Source organism: Macaca fascicularis, chromosome 17, assembly GCF_037993035.2.
Source record: "Macaca fascicularis isolate 582-1 chromosome 17, T2T-MFA8v1.1".
NCBI classification, from domain to species: Eukaryota; Metazoa; Chordata; class Mammalia; order Primates; family Cercopithecidae; genus Macaca; species Macaca fascicularis.
The window spans coordinates 15,997,004-16,017,631 of record NC_088391.1 but is presented as its reverse complement, the minus strand read 5'-3'; the positions used below and the strand labels follow the sequence as shown (position 1 = coordinate 16,017,631).

Genomic DNA, 20,628 nt, shown 5'->3' with positions numbered 1-20,628 from the left:
AACACTTTGGGAAGCCGAAGTAGGTGGATCAATTGAGGTCAGGAGTTCGAGACCAGCCTGGCCAACATGGTGAAACCCTGTCTCTACTAAAAACACAAAAATTAGCTGTGCATGGTGTTGAGCACCTGTAATCCCAGCTACATGGGAGGCTGAGACAGGAGAATTGCTTGAACCCGGAAGGTGGAGGTTGCAGTGAGCTGAGATCGTGCCACTCACTACACTTGGTGATAGTGCAAGACTCCATCTCAAAAAAAAAAAAAAAAAAAAAAAAAAAAAGACAGGGCAGGAAATATAGTCTATATATATCCTAGAAATGGGGTACCCAAAGAACAGGAATTTTCAGTGGTGTTTATCCAGCACCTTCCAAGGGAAAGCACTAAATTGTGATGTCCAAAAATACCCCTCAAGACTGTCTCTACTGGCTCAGGTACAGACTCCATTAGCAATTAACTCATCAAGAAGTCAACCTCCCAGGAACTTGGTGAGAGGAAGAAGTTTCTGCTGACTTTAGTTACCATGAGTCAGTCCCTAATCACGTGCACAACTAGAGATGCATTATTAAAATCAGTTTCCCGTGACGCAGAGTTGAGGCCTTTCCCAGATTCTGCACCAAGGAAAAAATAATTTCAGTGGGACAATACAGCCATTTTCAATGGCTGTACAAATAATTACAAATAATTGGGAAAGTTATTTTTAATTTCTGTGGATACATAATAGGTGTATATATTTATGGAGTACATGAGATGTCTTGATACAGGCGTGCAATGCATATTAATCACATCATGGGAAATGGGGCATCCTTCCCCTCAATCATTTATTCTTTGTGTTACAAACAATCCAATTGTACTCTTTTCGTGATTTTAAAATATACAATGAAACTATTGACTACAGTCTCCATGTTGTGCTATCACATGGTAGGTATTATGCATCCCTTCTATTTTTTTGTACCCATTGTCACTTCCCCAAGCCCCCAATTATCTTTCTCAGCCTCTGGTAACCATCCTTCTACTCTGTATGTCCATGAATTCAATTGTTTTGATTACTAGATCCCACAAATATGTGAGAACATGAGATGTTTTTCTTTGGTTTGTTTCACTTACCACAATGATCTCCAGTTCCATCCATCCTGTTGCAAATGACAGGATCTCATTCTTTTTTATAGCTGAATAGTATTCCATTGTGTATATGTACCACATTTTCTTTATCCATTCACCTGTGACATTTAGGTTGCTTCCAAATCTTGACTGTCCTGAACAGTGCTGCAACAAACATGGGAATGCAGATAGCTCTTCAATATGTTGATTTCCTTTCTTTTGGGTATATACCCAGCAATGGGATTGCTGGATCCTGTGGTAGCTCAATTTTTAGTTTTTTGAGGAACCTCCAAACTGTGCTCCATAGTATTTGTACTAATTTACATTCCCACCAACAGTGTACAGGGGTTCCCTTTTCTTCACATCCTCCCAATATTTATTATTGCCTGTCTTTTGGATATAAGCCATTTTAACTGGGGTGAGATGGTATTTCGTTGTAGTTTTGATTTGCATTTCTCTGATGATCAATGAGGTTGAGCACCTTTTCATATGCCTGTTTGTCATTTGTATATTTTCTTTTGAGAAGCGTCTAATCAAATCTATTGCCTATTTTTTCATCTGATTATCCAATTTTTTCCCATAGAGTTGTTCGAGCTCCTTATATATTCTGGTTATTCATCCGTTGTCAGATGAGTAGTTTGCAGATATTTTCTCCCATTCTGTGAGTTGTCTCTTCACTTTGTTGATTGTATCCTTTGCTGTGCAGGCATTTTTTACACATGATCTTAGCCAAAAGGCCGAGAAGCGACATGCAGGAGCTTTTAAAACTTGATGTGATGCAATTTGTCCATGTTTGCCTTGGTTGCCTGTTCCTGTGAGGTATTGCTCAAGAAATACTTGCCCCAACTTATGTCCTGGAGATTTTCCCTAATGTTTTCTTGCAGTAGTTTCATAGTTTGAGAGGTCTTAGATTTAAGTCTTTAATTAATTTTGATTTGATTTTTGTATCTGTCCAGGGACAAGGGTCTATTTTCATTCTTCTGCATGGGGATATCCAGTTTTCCCAGTACCATTTACTGAAGAGACTGTTTTTTCCCTAGTATATGTTCTTGCCATCCTTGTTGAAAATGAGTTCACTGTAGGTATATGGATCTGTTTCCAGGTTCTCTATTCTGTTACACTGGTCTATGTGTCTGTGTTTATGCCAGTACCATGCTGTTTTGGTTACTGTAGCTCTGTAGTATAATTTGAAGTCAGGTAATGTGATTCCTCTAGTTTATTCTTTTTGCTTAGGAAAACTTTGGCTATTATGGGTCTTTGGGGGGTTCCATATACATTTGGGGGCTGTTTTTTCTATTTCTGTGAAGAACATCATTGGTATTTTGATAGGGATTGCACTGAATCTGTAGATTGCTTTGGGTAGTATGGACAGTTTAACAATATTGATTCTTCCAATCCAACAAGGAATATTTTCCCATTTTGGTGTACTCTTCAATTTCTTCCATAAGTGTTTTCTAATTTTCATTATAGAGATCTTTCACATCTTTGGTTGATTCCTAGATATTTAATTTTATGTGTGGTTCTTGTAAATGAGATTATGTTTTTATTGCTTTTTCAGATTGTTCACTGTTGTCATATAGAAATGCTATTGCTTTTTATATGTTGATTTTGTATCCTGCAACTTTACTGAATTTATTGGTTCTAATAGTTTTTTAGTGCAATCTTTAGGTTTTTTCAAATGTAAGATCATATCATCTGCAAACAAGGATAATTTGACTTCTTCCATTCCAATCTGGATGCCCTTTATTTGTTTTTCTTGTCAATTGCTCTAACCATACTTCCCATACTATGTGGAATATCAGTGGTGAAACTGGGCATCCTTGTTGTGTTCCAGATCTTAGAGGAAAGGCTTTCAGCTTTTCCCCCATTCAGTATGATACTAGCTGTGGGTCTGTCATATATGGCTTTTATTGTGTTGAGGTATATTCCTTGTATCCTCAATTTTTTTAAGGTTTTTAATCATGAAGGGATGTTGAATTTTATCAATATTAACATCAATAAAAACATCAATAAAAAGCCATATGAAATGATCATATGGTTTTTGTCCTTTGTTCTGTTGATATGATGTATTATAATGATTAACTTGTGTATGTTGAACCATCCTTGCATCCCAGAGCCCACTTGGTCATGATGAATGATCTTTCTGCTATATTGTTGAATTAGGTTTGCTAGTAGTTTGTTGAGGATAAAATTTTGCATCAACATTCATCAGCAATATTAGCCTGTAGTTTCCTCTATTTTTTTCTTTTCTTTCTGTTTCTTTTTTTTTTTTTTTTTTTTGAGATGGGGTTTCACTCTTGCTGCTAGGGCTGGAGTGCAATGGCACAGTCTCGGCTCACTGCAAACTCCACCTCCCAGGTACACGTGATTCTCCTGCTTAAGCCTCCTGAGTAGCTGGGATTGTAGGTGCCTGCCACCATGCCTGGTTAATTTTTGTATTTTTAGTAGAGACGGAGTTTCCCCATGTTGGCCAGGCTGCTCTTGAACTCCTGACCTCAGGTGATCCACCCACCTAGGCCTTCAAAAGTGTGGGATTACAGGCGTGAGCCACTGTGCCCAGTCTCGCCTCTAGTTTTCTTTTTTGGTGTGTCTTTGTCTGGTTTGGGTGTCAGGGTAAGACTGGCCTCATAGAAGGAATTTGGCAGTGTTCCTTCCTCTATTTTTCAGAATAGTTTGAGTGGGATTGGTATTAGTTCTTTAAATGTTTGGTAGAATTTGGCATTGAAGCCATCGGGTACCAGGCTTCTTTTTACTAGGAGACTTTTTATTATGGCTTTGATCCCATTGCTTGTTATTGGTCTGTTCAGGTTTTGGGTTTTTTTTCCTGGTTCAATCTTGGTAGGTTGTATATGTCTAGGAATCTGTCCATTTCTTCTAGATTTTCCAATTTATTGGCATGTGGTTACTCAAAGTAGCCACTAATGATCCTATGAATTTCTGCACTATCAGTCGTAATGTCTCCTCCTTTCATCTCTGATTTTATTTATTTGGATCTTTTCTGTTTTTTTCTTAGTTACTCTGGCTAAAGGTTTGTTTAGTTTAACTTTTCAAAAAACCAACTGTTTGTTTCATTGATCTTTTGCATTTTCTTCATTTCAGTCCCATTTATTTCTGCTCTGATCTTTATTATTTCTTTTCTTGTACTAATTTAGGGTTTGGTTTGGTCTTGCTTTTCTAATTCTTTAAGATGCATCATTAGATTGTTTATTCAAACTTTTCCTTCTTTTTTGATATAGGCACTTAGAGCTATCAGCTTCCCTGAGTACTGCTTTTGCTGTTTAGTATGTTGTTTTGACATTGTCATGTTTTCATGAAATTTTTCAATTTCCTTCTTAATTTCTTCATCAACCCACTGGCCATTCAGGAGCATACTATTTATTTTCCATGTATTGATTTCTAGTTTTACTCCACTGTGGTCAGAGAAGATGCTTGATATTATTTCAATTTTTTTAATCTTTAAGAGTTGTTCTGTGGCCTAACATATGGTTTATCCTTGAGAATCATCCATGTGCTGAAGAAAAGAATGTGTATGCTGCTGCCTTTGGATTAAATGTTCTGTAAATATCTATTACGTTCATTTGGTCTGTAGTGCAGATTAAATCCAGTGTTTCTTTGTTGATTGTCTGTATAGGAGATCTGTCCAATACTGAAAGTGGACTATTGAAGTCTCCAGATATTACTATACTGGGGACTATCTCTCTCTTTAGCTCTAATAATATTTGCTTTATATATCTAGGTTCTCCAATATTGACTGCATATACATTTAAAATTATTATATTCTCTGGCCAGGTGCAGTGGCTCACACCTGTAATCCCAGCACTTTGGGAGGCTGAGGCAGGCAGATCACCTGAGGTCAGGAGTTTAAGACCAGCCTGGCCAACATGGCGAAACCCTGTCTCTACTAAAAATAAAAAAAATCAGCCAGGAGTGGTGGCGTGCCTGTAGTCCTAGGTACTCAGAAGGCTGAGGCAGGAGAATTGTTTGAACCTGGCAGGTGAAGGTTGCAATGTGCTGAGATCACACCACTGCACTCCAGCCTAGGTGACAGAGCAAGACTCTGTCTCAAAAAAAAAAAAGCCAAAAGAATCTATGTAGTTTTCAGTTGTGAAAATTCTGTTTGGAAAGAAGAAATCACAAACACATATAACATTTTAATAATAATTATAAGTCATAAAGTTCTGTGCATGAATGTGTGTTCCTTTTTGGCAATTAATATTTTTCTGACTGAATGAGGCAGCTTGGTGGCTCTATCCATGATATCAGAATTGTTTATTATTATTTTTGGTTTTTATTGACAAAGAATATCTTTTTTCATCTGTTTCCATTACTGAACACATTGCCTAATCAACAGTGAAAAAAATGTCCACCTGAAGTACACTGTTCTCTGTGTATATGAAAAGCACAACACATTTTAATTTATTCTAATGATAGACACAGAAGTTGCATAAATGAGTAACAAAGAGTCTTATGCAAAGTTTAGTCTTTTAGGAGATTTTAGTCTTATTTCGTCAAATACACAAATAATTTGCCACAAGGTAATTAGAGTGAAGTAAACATTTCCTAAGAAGTCCAGAGAAAGTTCTGGTTAAAAGCCACATATGTTTTCAGTTAATTACAGAAATGAGGAAAGGTTTCTTGAAAATGGTGGTTTTGTGTTTAGCCTTGAAATCTGGATCTGGTTTTGATCTGCAGGGTTTGGGGAACCTATTTTAGGAAGAGAGTTCTGCATGAGTAAAGACTCTGAGAAGATGATTATAAAACATGTCATGGGTTATGCTGATGTCCTATAACACCTGAGATTATAGTAAAGGATACACTTTACAATCAGGAACATTGGGATAATGTCCTGTAGTATTTTTGAATACTAGAATAAGGAGTTTGCTGTGGCACTTTTGAATAGACGAATGATGAAGTTAGAACTATGTTTATAGAAGAACCATCTGAGAGCAATGAGTAGCCTGGGATTTGGGAGTAGGAGATGCTTCAGGAAACACTTGCTAGAGGAAATGGCAACCTGAACCAGGATCATGCCATAGACACAGAAAGAACAGGAGGCTCAGTGAAGTCACTCTGACTACAGAATCTAGATGACTTAGCAACTGACTGTATGCTGGGTTTGAAAGAGAAGATGGAGACAAACATCATTTTGCAATTTCTAGGTCAGGTCGATGACAGAATAGTGGAGTTAACAGAAGTAGAAATGCCAGAAGATTAGCTGAATTCTGAGGAAAAAGAAAGTGAAGAGCAAGTTTGATTTCAGACATCTTAATGATAAAGTCTTTTCTAATAATTGCCCAGAACTGCCACCTTTCCCTCCACCTCCATCCCTACATATGTATGAGTTTTGATAATAATGAATTCTCCTTATTAACAGAGATTGATTATGGAGTTGGAGAAAAAAGTAGATTGATTGTAACACATTTGGTGCAATGTGCCACCACTGTAAAATAATTATTAGTAGATAGACAGCTATTCTAGGAAAACCCATGAAGAGGGAAAGAGCAACAGCTTCCTGTCTACCATTTCAGGGTTCCACTCTCCCATTCAAAAGGCCCTCTTCCAAAATCATAAGTCCCTTAGCGTCAGGGATGACATCTTCCTCAATTTTGGAAGCTCTTTTCCTGGCATAGTGCTCAGAACATAGTAGGCACTTCATAAATGTTTGTTGATTGAATAATAAGATGTAAGTTATGCTTGTTCCAAAAATGAGCAAAAGATGGCCCCTCTATATTGGTCTTATGTGGCTTACTTCTTCATTCCTGAGCAAGACCATTGGCTCCAAAGCATCCTGGCAGCAAACTCAAATTCTTGTACAGCCAATTGTTTTAAATATGGCCCAAGAAAGCATATTTTTTAGTCATTCAGAGCCCAGAAACTCCACCGACATCTGTTAGCCTTAGATAAGCCAAACCCTGAGGCTATAGAAGACCCAGGTCCATGCTACCCTTCCTAACTCTCTGACCCAGAGCCTCCCACATCGTGAGGCTGAGGGACATCACCTAACCTAAAGGTAACCTCCTTTCTCTGATTTTCCACTCCCCAGGGAGTTCCCTTGCTCTCTTCCCCTTTGGGTGGTGGACCCACACCATTGTCTCTGGAAGGTCTCCAAGATCCCTGGGCTTCACCCCCATCTACACTCCTACATGAGAGCTTGTCCAAGCACCACACAAAGCACTCTGTGTACTGCTACCACCTGGTGGTCATATCTTTCCCCTGCCAGCCTCAAAATTCCTGATTTCATGACAATATTGTGTGTGTATGAGGGAGGAAATCTGATGTATTAAATTGCTTTTTCAAACCTTTGTGTTTTTTTCTTTCCTCCTTCTTAGGAATTTCATATTTTGTCACTCACTGAAAAAATTCTTAGATCTGAAAAGCTAGGAGGGTGCTTGGAGATCATTTCATTAATCCCTGTCCTGTGTAGGTGAGAAAACCTTGGTTCAGACCTATCTCCATCAAATTAAATTTCTAAAAGTGACGTTTCAGAAGAAAACTAACACTAATGAATTCCAATTCTAGGATTTATACTAAGAAACTAATCATAAATAGGTTCAAAGTTTCACCTATAGAGCTTTTTATAATAGAGAAATTAAAAAATCATCTGTATGTTTCAAATGAAGGAATTTGTTAAATGAAGTATAGGGCAGTAGGAGTCTATAGTGACAACTGTGCAGCATTAGTCTGAAAAACTACCATAGAGTCATATGAAATTATGTAGAGAAAAAGTGACATACAGAAATGTTCAAAATATATTTTATGAGATAAAGTACAAAAACAGTAAGTTTAGTATGTTGGATTTTCACTTAAAATTTTTATATGCTTGGAAGAAGCACCAAAAATACATACCAAATATTAGTTATCTGTTCGTATCACAGGATTAGCTGATTCTAGTTGAATTCATTTGGTTTATCTGTAGTTTCTAAATTTCCTATAATAAAAATATTAATTGCTGAATAATAAAAAAATGATTATTGAAGAAAATTATCATGGCAAGCTGCAAGTTCAAGCTAAATGTGTTATCCATTAGAACTTTCCAGCTGGGCATGGTGGTTCACGCCTGTAATCCCAATACTGTGGGAGGCCGAGGCAGCTGGATCACTTGAGGTCAAGAGTTTGAGACCAGCCTGGCCAACATGGTGAAACCCTATCTCTAGTAAAAGTACAAAAACTAGCCAAGCATGATGGTGCACATCTGTAATTCCAGCTACTCGGGAGGCTGAGGCACGAGAATTGCTTGAACCTAGGAAGTGGAGGCTGCAGTGAGCAGAGATTGCCCCACTGCACTCCATCCTGGGTAACGAAGTGAGACTCTGTCTCAAAAAAAAAAAAAAAAAAAAAACAACTTTCCGCAATGATGAAAATGTTCTGTACCTACATTTCCTATGATACGTGGCTACTGAGCATTGGAAATGAAGCCAGTGCAACTGAAGAACTGAATTTTTAATTTATGTAGTCACAGGCAGCTAGTGGCTACGATACTGGTTAATGCAGGATAGACTAGGTGGTAGTTGAGAACAGTCATAGCACATTAAGAGTGATCATAATTAGTCTAGATCTGCTACCGTGTATGCAAATGTGTATGTTTTTCTTGACTAGCTTCCCCCTAAGTTATTATACCATAATTTAGGATAAAGTGTGCCAAAAAATAATGATATGAAACCATCTATGTAGAGGAGGTTTTTTTTTTGAGAAACAAACATACTTCATCGTGTGATTTATAAAGAAGATCAATTTATAAATGAACAAGGAGAGTTCGTCCAGAAATTATTATCTTCCTTGTTAAAAAACTGTTCATTCTTTTTCAGGATCATGCAATAGTCCAGAGGTAGAACAAGAACAGCTAAAAGATCAATCTGGATTCTGTTAACCTGGCAAATTAACCCAACTTTTATCATTTAATTTTATAGATAGACATCTACTTAGATCTGCTGACTGCTAGACTTACATAATAGTTGTGTAATTTGTTGCTTAAGCTTCATTTTTGTTACTAAGTTGTATGTTAAATTTTGTGACCAAATTCATACCCTCCTTCCATAATTTAAGAATTTGCCTCTCAGATTGACATTCAGCCTTGTGATAGCCTCATTCCTCAGACAATAATTCATCAACACCCAAGATATGTCCTTATTTGAGATATATTGCTTCGTTTCTCGCTTCGTGACTGAACAGACCCATTATTTGTGTAAATGAGCCTTACTGGAATACAATGAGCTGCTTATTTGCTTTCTGGAAAATACTAAATAGATCATTTATGCAGCAGTGTGCTCACAGTTCTGCGTTTTGATACTATTGTTATTAGACTAACAGGTTCATGTGCCTGCTCTCAGACCAATACACTGAGACAGCAGAGAAAGTTTAATGATTACGAGGCAGAAGAGTGATAAGATGGGAGGAGACTCTTAACTCCATCTCCCTGAGGTGTTCTGGGCTAAAGTTTTTAAGGGGATTATGGAGAGTAAGGGGCTGGAAAATTGAAGTCATTGATTGGTTAGGGTAATGGGCATGAAATCATCAGGATGTGGAAACTGCATTCTTTAGTGAGTCAACTCTTTGTGGTATCCTTCAGAGCATCTGGTGTTAGTAGTTTTACTGGTACAGGGGAACTGAAATCATATCTCAAATGGAAAACTCAATATTTCACAATGCTTAGGTTATCTATAGAGCAGTTAAGAAAAACGATAGTCTTATGACAAGGTCCAATAATTCTGGAACATTAGGCAACAAACAACTACGAGGAAGCTGGTCAAAAAGCAAGCTGACCTAATGATTAATGTGACTATGCTGTAAGCTTGGTTTATCTTTGTTTTGTTTCTCTCCCTCCCTTCTTTCCCGAGTAATTTTATAAAATTTATAGGGACAGTTTCACTTTTAGAAACAAATAATTTCTATTACTAGTTTCCTTAATTGAGTAGACTTACTTTTCAATAGACAGATTCCAGAGTGTTTTCCTTTATATACTTATGTACCTAATAAAGCAAGCATACTGTATTGTGATTAAAAATTCTGGAGTTGTGATGAGAATAACTAAGTATTAAGATGATAAGTTTTTCAAGTAGAAATTTTCTGGGAGAAATCTTCAGTTACAATGAATATGGAAGATATACAGCTAGAACTGAATTTTTTGGCTTTCAAGTCCAAGATAATTTATTTATAACAAATTAGAATTTTTTTTCTGAAGCTAGCAGGCACAGTTACTAAAAGAGGAAGAGAAATAGAGTTTGCAATTTAGGCTGGAGGGAACCGAAGGAAGCTAGTGAAATAGAGAGGTCAGTTTAACAGCTTGTTGCTATACCAATCCCATACCAGTCAGTGAAAATAAATTCAACTAAATAATGATAAAATACTGTGTACTTTATAAGTGGGATTTGGAAATAATGGCACACTCTAAGGAATATTTGAGATGATCAATATAACAAATATTTTCTTTGTTTCTATTTACTTGCTTTGAATCCACAATCAATATTTTACCCCACCAGAAGCAGATATTGAATCACGTTTAAGCTGTCTTTGTGTTATAGGAAGCTGGCCTTTGATCCTTTTCCTGAAGAAGTACATAAAAACAAGACAGAAATTTGCTTTTTTGATATGTTAAGAAGTGTAACCAACATAGAAATTTCTGAAATTCTGATTAACTAAAAACTTCTGAAATTCTGATTAACTATTGATTATAAGCTAAGATCACAACAATAGTGAAGGAGAAACACTCCAGAATAATCGAAGGCCACCAAAAGAAACAAAAGGGAAAACTTTCTTAGGCTGGGATAGACAGGGCTGGACATGTCCTCTCACGTGTGTTGAGGTACAGTGCTCTGCCCTCCCTCTAATATTAATAAACTGGAATTTGTTGGGGGTTAATCATCTGTCAGTTCAACAACAGCAATGATTTCTGTGTGATAAGTAAAATGCAATTTCTAACTCATGTGAGTGATTTAATAATCTATAGCAATGTATTTCAAGGGTGATTCAGGGTGGAACTGATTTTGAACGTATCCATTTAAATTTTGACTTAGATCATTAATCAGAAAGACTCTATTAATCTTTTTTCTTACAAGCCATATATCATCCCTCTCTTCATGTTCCACTTCAAAACTGCACTTTTGAGAAAAGATGGGGATCTGAATTGTATAAAAACAAAGTTGTACAGCATTTTTAAAATTTCCAACTTTTATTTTAAGTTCAGGGGTACATGTGCAGGATGTGTAGGTTTGTTACATAGGTAAACATGTGCCATTGTGGTTTGCTGCACAGATCATCCCACTACCCAAGTATTGAGCCCAGCATCCACTAGCTATTCTTCCTGATCCTCTCCCTCCTCCCACTCCCCGCTCTCTGACAGGCCCCAGTGCATGTTATTCCCCTCCACGTCCACATGTTCTCATCCTTCAGCTCCCACTTATACGTGAGAATGTGCACTATTTGGTTTTCTGTTCTTGCATTAGTTAGATAAGGATAATGGCCTCCAGCTCCAGCTCCATCCATGTCCCGGCAAGGGACATGATCTTCTTCCTTTTTATGACTGCATAGTATTCCATGGTGTATGTGTACCACATTTTCTTTATCCAGTCTATCATTGAAGGGCATTTAGGTTAATTCCATGTCTTTGCTATTGTGAATAGTGCTGCAGTGAACATACACGTGCATGTATCTTTATAATAGAATGATTTATATTTGGGGGGTATATACTCAGTAATGGGATTGCTGGGTCAAATGGTATTTCTGCCTCTAGGTCTTTGAGGAATTGCCACAGTCTTCCACAGTGGTTGAACTATTTACACTCCCACCAGCAGCATAAAAGCATTCCTTTTTCTCCACAACCTCATCAGCATCTCTTGTTTTTTTGACTTTTTAATAATAGTCTTTCTGACAGGTGTGACATGGTATCTTACTGTGGCTTGATTTGCATTTCTTTAATGATCAGTGATGTTAAACTTTCTTTTATATGTTTGTTGGTTGAATGTATGTCTTCTTTTGAAAAGTATCTGTTCACGTTCTTTGCCTAGCTTTCAATGGGGTTGTTTTTCTTCTGCGAATTTGTTTAAATTCCTTATTAGATGCTGGATATTAGATCTTTGTCAGATGGATAGACTACAAAAATTTTCTCCCACTCTGTAGGTTGTCTGTTTACTCTGTTGATAGTTTCTTTTGCTGTGCAGAAGCTTTTTAGTTTAATTAGATCCCAGTTGTCAATTTTTGCTTTTGTTGCAATTGCTTTTGGTGTCTTCATCATGAAATCTTTGCCTGTGCCTATGTCCTGAATGGTATTGCCTAGATTTTCTTCCAGGGTTTTTATAGTTTTAGATATTATATTTAAGTGTTTAATCCATCTTGAGTTTATTTTTGTATAAAGTAAGGAAGGGGTCTAGTTTCAATTTTCTGCATATGGCTAGCCAGTGCAGTTTCTGTTGTTTGTTTGTTTTCTTTTAAGAGTCTGGCCACTCTTCCATGGGGCTGCTGCAGTTTGCTGGGGGTCTGCTCCAAACCCTAGTTGCCTCGATTTTTTCATAACCAGGAGTTATCACCAGTGAAGGCTGCAAAACAGCCAAGATGGCAGCCTGCCCCTTCCTCTGGAAGCTCTGTTCCAGTAGGGTACTGATTTGTTCCGGCCCAAATACGCCTGTAGGAGATGGCTTGACACCCTGATTGGGAGGTCTCAGCCAGTTACGAGGAACAGGATCAGGGACCTGCTTTAAAGAAGCAGTCTGGCTGTATTGTGGTACAGCAGCCATGCTGTGTTGGGGATCCCTTCAGCCTCCGGTCGGTTTGGGCTCTCCAAGGCCCGCAGGCTGGTCCAGCTGAGATGCATAAACAGCAATAGTGACAGCCAGCTCCAATCCTCAGGCACTCTGTCTCAGTCATAGAACATGGGCAGGGTTAGCTGGAGGCCCCAGCTGGGGGGCCTGCTCAATGAGGAGGAATGTATTGGGGTCTCTTTTAAAAAAGCAGACTGACCATGCCTTAGAAAAACAGCTGTGTGGTACTGGGGAAGCACCTGTGCTCCAGTCAGCTTGTACTCTCCAAAGCCTGAAGGCTGGAATGGCTGGGTCATCCAAACAGAGGTGGCAGCCTGCCCCTCCCCACAGGCACTCCATCCCAGGGAAAGATCAGAGCTCTGTCTGTGGAATAAGGGTGGGAGTGGCTGGAGGCCTTGGCTTGGAGGTCCCGTACAGTGAGGAGGAATGGATCAGGGTCCTGCTTCAAGAAACAGCCTGGCCATATGCTGGTAAAGCAGCTGTGCTGTGCTAGGGGGTTCCTTCCTAGTCAGGACTGTTTGGACTCTACAAAGCTTGCAGGCTGGAATGACTGAGTTATCCAAATAACAAAGGTGGCATCCCTTTCTTCCCCAGGGCACTCTATCCCAGGTAGAGATCAGAGCTCTCTCTGTAGTGAGAGGGCAGGCAGGGGTGGCTGGAGGTCCCGCTGAGAGGTCCTGCCCAATGAGGAGGTTTGGGTCGGGATCCCACTTAAAGCAGCAGCCTGGCCATGTTTTGGTAAAGTAACTGCGCTGAGCTGGGGGATCCCTTCCTTGTCAAAACTCTTCAGATTCTCCGAAGCCCACAGGCTGGAATGACTGAGTTGTCCAAACAACAACGATGGCAGCCCTCCCCTCCTCCAAGAGGCTCTGTCCCATCTCAGGCAGCTCCACCCTGTTGCCAGCGGCTGGAATTCCAAGCCAGTGGGTCTTATCTTGTAAGGTACTGTGGAAGTGGGGCCTGCCGACCCAGGCTGCTTGGTCCCCTGGATTCAGACCCCTTCCTGGGGGTATGTACGGACCTCTGGTCTCACCTGAGTTGCAGTCACCTTTGTTGGGGATCTCGGGGCCTGAGTATGTAAAGTTTCTAGGTCTCTGTGTGTGCCTGAGCAGCTGCTCCACTGAGACTCCGCGCAGCCCTGTGTGTCAAACCCAAGGCCCCAGTGGAGTGGACTCGTGAGGGGATCTCCTGATCCAAGGGTTGCAAAGATCCAGGGGAGAAATGTGGTTTCCCAGATTCACACATTCACTCACCAGGAGCAATTTTTTTTTTCTGAACATTGTTACATTCTTTTAGAAAAAAAAAAAAAATTGTATACTGCATGATATATTTGGAAATCTCCTAATTTAAAAATTAAAATTTGTTATGTCCTATATATGTAATTAATAGAAAAATTTTAAATATTATTAAACACTAACTTTTTTCAGAACAGAAATAAATCTAAAATCTACTCAAATTCTGATTTTCCTAATGGTTTTCTACATATGCTTCTAAAATACGACCAAATCTGGCCCCTAATACTAGCTTTGATTTGTTTAACTTATTTGTACAACTTCAAAAAAAGTTTGAAGAATATTTGCTGTTTTCTTTCATATAATACCTTACCATAATAAGTTTGAAACGTAATTTGTAAATTTATTATTTTCTTGTAGCTCTTAGGATGTTTCAGAAAACAGTATTACTGAACACTTTGATTTACATTATTATATCTGAATTTTAAAGAAATAACCCAATATTTATCTATGCTGGGGTGCTCATATTTGGGTTCATAATATGGGTTGCATATTTTAAATATATGCAAAACAAAAGTGAAATAAGAATTGCCATTTTCCTGCTAACAGATTCTCAGACCTCTCTCCTCTTGTTAAGCTGCAAGTACAGTAGGGTTTGGACCCAGGGAAGGTTCTGGGATGGGAATCAGAACTACACAAAGCTAATCAGTTTCACTATCTCTTTATACTTGTGTGTTCGTCATGCCATTTTCAGCAAATGGGCACCTATCATGTGCTAGGCACTTTCTTAGGTATTGGGACTATAACAGTAAACAAGGGAGACATGATTCCTCCCTGTTCTCACAGAATTTACAATCTAATCCCTACCTTTCCTATAGCAGATGTGAATCAACCTGATTTGATTGTTTCAAATTTCATATTAAATTATAGATTTAAAGCAATGACATTTTAAAATAACTTTTGCGCTTGCGCAGGTGCCTGAGCTGATCCCTCTGAAGCTGTCTGGTTCCCAAGACCCTGAGCATCCTGGCAATTCCTGTGACTAGACAGGGCGCTGCAAGGTCTCCACTCTTGATTTCTCTTCCAGAGAGCATTACCCACTCAGCAGCCACCTCCACAGGTCCCCTCCTTGCTGCCCCTATCAGGTAGGAAACAATCTCTAGTTTGAATTGAAGATCTCTCTGGCCCACATTAGCCAAGAATCTTTAAAAATGTAGTAGCACAGCCCAACGCGAGCACTGTAACCTGGAAGGTTAGTGCAACCACGTCCTCAGTGAGAACTGGACCCTCTAAGACTCTTCTGTTCCAGGACTCCTCACCTCTGGTCTCCTTGCCTCCCCCAGCAGCTGTGGGCTCTGGCTCCCTGCTGCCTGAGACCTAATCTTCCTATGGTTCTTAGAATCCTTTTGTGATAAAACTGGTCTTTTGTGGCAACATCACAAAATATGGGGATTTGTTAACTTTAATTTGTGAGGATGTTGCTTTTGAAACCAGGTTTTTGTTGTTGTTGTTTTTTGGTTTTTGGTTTTTTTTTTTTTGAGACAGAGTCTCGCTCTGTCACCCAGGCTGGAGTGCAGTGGCACAATCTCAGCTCACTGCAACCTCCACCTCCCCAGTTCAAGCGATTCTCCTGCCTCAGCCTCCCAAGTAGTTGGGATTACAGGTGCACACCACCACACTTGGCTAATTTTTGCATTTTTAGTAGAGATGGCGGTTTCACCACGTTGGCCAGGGTGGTCTTGAACTTCTGACCTCAGATGATCTGCCCGCCTAGGCCTCCCAAAGTACTGGGATTACAGGTGTGAGCCACCACACCTGGCACAGGTCCTTTATTCATTGTTAACCTAAAAGCATCCATTTTTTAAAAACCCATTCAACATTATTGAGCTGCTACTTTGTGCCTGGCAGTGTTGCAGGACCTAGGATAGCACAGTAATCTAAATTAGGCACAGTTCTTGCCCTCAAGAACTTTACTTCCCTTTGGGGAAAACAGAAAAACAGAGACAAATGTATAATACCATGAGAAGTAGTGATAAGCACTATGAAGACAATCTAAAGCAGGTAAGAGGATAAGGAGTCAGTTGAGCCAGAACCTGCCCTTTATAAGGTGTACTGTTGAAGTACTATCTGAGCAGAGATTTGAATAAAGTAAGGGAACAAACTCTGTGGCTATCTGGGAGCAGAGCGCCCCAGGGAAAGGGGCCAGCAAGTATAAGGCCCTGAGAAGGGTACATGTCTGACATGTATATTAGTCTGCTCCGGCTGCCATAACAAAACACCACAGACAGGGTGACTTAAATAATAGAAATGTATTGTCTCACACACAGTTTAGGAGGCTGGCTGTCCAAGATCTAGGTGTCAGCAGGTTTGGTTTCTCCTGAGGCTTCTCTCCTTGGTTTGCAAATGGCTGTCTTCTTACCCTGTCTTCACATGGCTTTTTCTCCGTGCATATATCCCTGGTGTCTCTTCCTTTTCTTATAAGGCCACACACAGTTCTGTTGGCCTAGGGCCCCATCCTTATGATGTCATTTACCCTTAATTACCACTTTAAAGGCCCTATCTCCAAATATAGTCACACTGGGGGTTTGGGCTTCAACATAGGAATTTGGGAGGGAGGCACAGTTTAGTCCATAACAGCATTTTGAGGAATAATGATGTCAGAAAAAAACATATCAGTGTTGCCATTGGAAAATGGAAATTATATTCACTTTGATTTACTATAATCATATTCATGTGTTTATTCATTTGGGAATTCTTTATTAATCATTTACTCTGTAAGACACATATTGTTCTGTAGTCCTATGATCTGTGTGTTTCGGTTATCTTCTGTTGCATAAAAAACCACCCCAAAAACTTAGTAGCTTAAAACAACAACAGTATGCATTTTGCTCACAAATCTACAAGATGGTCAGAGTTCTACTTGATGTTAGCTGAGGCAACTCAAAGGCTAGCCACGGAAATCATCCAATGGCTCATTCACTTACGTATCTGGCAGGTGATGCTCGCTTTTGGCTGAGACCTTAGTCTTGGCTATTGGCCTCTCCATGGAGCCTGGGCTTCCTCAAAACATGGCGCTGGTTCAGAGAGAGGGATAGACAGAAAGACAAAAAGATCACCAGGCAGATACTGTCTTGTCTTTTCCAGCCTAGCCTCAGAACTCATACAACATCACTTTCAGAACATTTCATTTGTTAAACTTGAGTCACTTAGATTGGCTTATATTCAAGAGAAGGGGAATTGGGCTCTATCTTTTTATTGGAGTAGTGTCAAAGAATTTGTAGGCATTTTTAAAACCACCATGCCATGTTGATATAGTTTGGTTCTGTGTCCCCACCCAAATCTCAGCTCAAATTGTAATCCCCATAATCCCCACATGTTGAGGGAGGGTCCTGGTGGGAGATGATTGGATCATGGGTGATTTCCCCTATGCTGTTCTCGTGATAGCGAGTGAATTCTCACGAGATCTAATGGCTTTATAAATGCCAGTTTCCCCTCCTCTCCTCTCTCCTGCTGCCTTGTGAGGAGGGTGCCTGCTTTTCCTTCACTTTCTGCAACAATTGTAAGTTTTCTGAGGCCTCCCTAGCCATGCAGAACTTTGAGTCAATTAAACTTCTTTCCTTTATAAATTACCCAGTCTCAGGTATTTCTTTATAGCAGTGTGTAAATAGTTAAACATATATATGTTAAATACCTTAAAGATTTTCTGTGGCTTCAATGATTGAAAAACTTTACCCTAAGGAACAATAATACCAAAGACAAAACTACAACAAAATGTGATTAACTGTCAAGCAAAAATAAAGGCCAAGTTATTTGAAGAATGTTGTTTTTGTGTTTTACCAAATTAGTCCTCAGAGAAAAGGAGTTACTTAAAGGAGTTACATAAACATAAATGTTTATGTCCCCTCAAATTCATCTGTTGAAATCCTAACTGCCAAAGTGATGGCATTAGGAGACTGAGTCTTTAGGAGTTGATTATGTCATGAGGGAGGAAGCCTGGAGGAAACCTCATGAATGGGACTAGTGTCCTTATAAAAGAGACCCCAGAGATCTCCCTCTCCCCTTCTGCTCTGCGAAGACACAATGAGAAGACTGCCACTATGAATGAGGAAGCGGGTCCTCACCAGACACTGAATCTGCAGGCACCTTGATATTGGAGTTCCCAACTTCAGAACTGTGAGAAATAAATATTTGTTGTTTACAAAGCACTCACTCTATGATATTCTGCTGTGGCAGCCCAAATGAACTAAGACACTTAATATCCAAGTCCTCTCCAAGACTCTTGTTTGATGGAAGTATTATTCCAATTATCCTATTTTAATTTCAAATTATTTAGGAAAGACAAATTAGCCTGAAAAGATGTCAATTAGAGCTATATGGGGAATCTTAAAAGGTCATCTAACTGAGCTAATAAAAGAGACAAAGACTTTTAGTACAGATTTGGTAATTATTCTTCCAGGTAAGACCTTCAAATTGTAGTGTTGGGATATGGATATAAACAAGATTATTAAGATCAGTTTTTTATAAAGCAATTCACCTTTGCTTTGTGGAGATAACAAATGTATGTCTTATGGGACAATGTAAAACAATTGTTCTACTGTTTCACAATTGACTACTTTGTTTTGGAATAAAATTTACAATTATAGTATATGCCAATTCAAAGGTATTTTATCTTAAAAACTGTTTTATCTCAAAATACTTAGAATTGGAAAAAATTAAATGGCTCAAATAGTGGCTCTTCTGATAATGAAGACTCTTGTCTTCAAGAATTTGAAGAATTTGAGTAAAATTATTTCTGAAATGAGAAGAAATATTTCAAATTGGCACATTTTTATAATATTATTTCAAATATTATTGTATAACCAGATTCATATTAACTAGCTCAAGTAAACATTGACTATTTTGTAAACATCCATTGTGTTCCTATATTCATCTTGACCCAAAAACTTTTGTATTTTTTCATTATGAAAACAAAGAACCAACTCATATTTACAGTTGCCTTTTAATCAGCATATACATTATTTAAAAAGATTAGCTTTCAGTAATTTTATCCTTGAGTTCAAGTCTATGAATAACATAGTCTGTGTTTTTACTAAATTGGTTTCTTTTCCCTTTGTATTACTGTGTGAGAACTAATACAGTAATACAGGTTTTCATGGAGCAGACATAGTATCAATGTGACTAATTTCTGAATACAAGCAACCCAACACAGTACCATAGACACAAAGGCCCATTTAACAAAGATTTCACTGGAGTAATTCAGTGAGTCTTACTTCTGTGTATCACAAAGAAATGATGGGATCATTGTCAGAGCTTTCTTCTCAATCTGTGGAGTGATGAGAGCCAGGAGAGTGAATGCTAGAAGGCCATGGTCAGAACTGCTATCTGGAAAGGTCCAGATCCGCACATGGTCTTCCGCTGGAAAAGAACTACAGCTCACCCACCTGTGCAAACTCAGGTCACACCATAAGCTCTCTGTGTACATTAGTATTTTTATGCTGAATTACATTATTATGCCTCCTATGCATTTTAATTAAAATATTGTTATATCTCTATTATAATGAAACTAAAGAAAACACAGTTTCTTTTCTTTTTCAATGTAATATTAACATTTAAAAGAAAAATTTGTATTTTGGCTCATAGGCAGTGACTATGTCTACATATTTCATTTGTCCAATTCTTTTTTTTTTTTTTTTGAGACGGAGTCTCACTCTGTTGCCCAGGCTGGAGTGCAGTGACGTGATTTTGGCTCAGTGAAACCTCCACCTTCCAGGTTCAAGCAATTCTCCTGCCTCAGCCTCCCAAATAGCTGGGATTACAGGCATGCACCATCACACCCAGCTAATTTTTTTTTTTTTTTTTTTTTTTTTTGTATTTTTAGTAGAGACAGGGCTTCACCATGTTGGCCAGGCTGGTGTCGAACTCCTGACCTCAGGTAATCCTCCTTCCTCGGCCTCCCAAAGTGCAGGGATTGTGGGCGTGAGCCACTGAGCCCAGACAATTCGTCCAATTCTTGGTTTCTTGTTTCCTAAAACAATCATAAACACACTGTTATTCTACTTTGGACACTTTCTGCACACTGTTCAAAGTATTAGGAATAGCAGATGGTCAACAGCTTTCTGTGGACTGACAAAAGCAATTACTTATTTCTGAAAACAAAGGGAAGTATGTTTTCTATTTTCACTAAATGTGACTGGTGACTTACTAATTAATTTTCACTTAGAACACATTATACAATAACTTATTATTCAAAATAAGTGAACATAATTATTCCTCTTTGAAATGAAGAATTAAATTGAAATTGAGTAACTCTCCCGAATGAGGATGACTTTTTAAATGGCCAGACTAAGATCTCTTTAGAATTGGTCTCCTTCCACTATGAACTTAGGAACATGAATTAGTATGACAGTTGATTTGGGCAATTAAATAATGTTTCAGGATTAATTAGATATGAAGCTTAGTCTTCTGAGCTATCCTGAATCTTATGATATTCTGCTGATACCATTTGTTGAAATATGCCACCCACTTTGACTTTTGTTGGTCTCACTGATAGAT

General features: G+C 38.6%; 1 long non-coding RNA gene across 1 annotated transcript in view; it reads right to left on the bottom strand.

Moving 5' to 3' along the window:
- Window positions 1–19,678: 19,678 nt before the first annotated feature.
- LOC135968093 (uncharacterized) overlaps window positions 19,679–20,628 on the bottom strand; it is a 34,754-nt gene continuing 33,804 nt past the window's right edge. Inside the window, exon 2 of the long non-coding RNA XR_010582559.2 lies at window positions 19,679–20,101. This is a non-coding gene — a long non-coding RNA (uncharacterized lncRNA). The remainder of the gene's footprint in view (window positions 20,102–20,628) is intronic.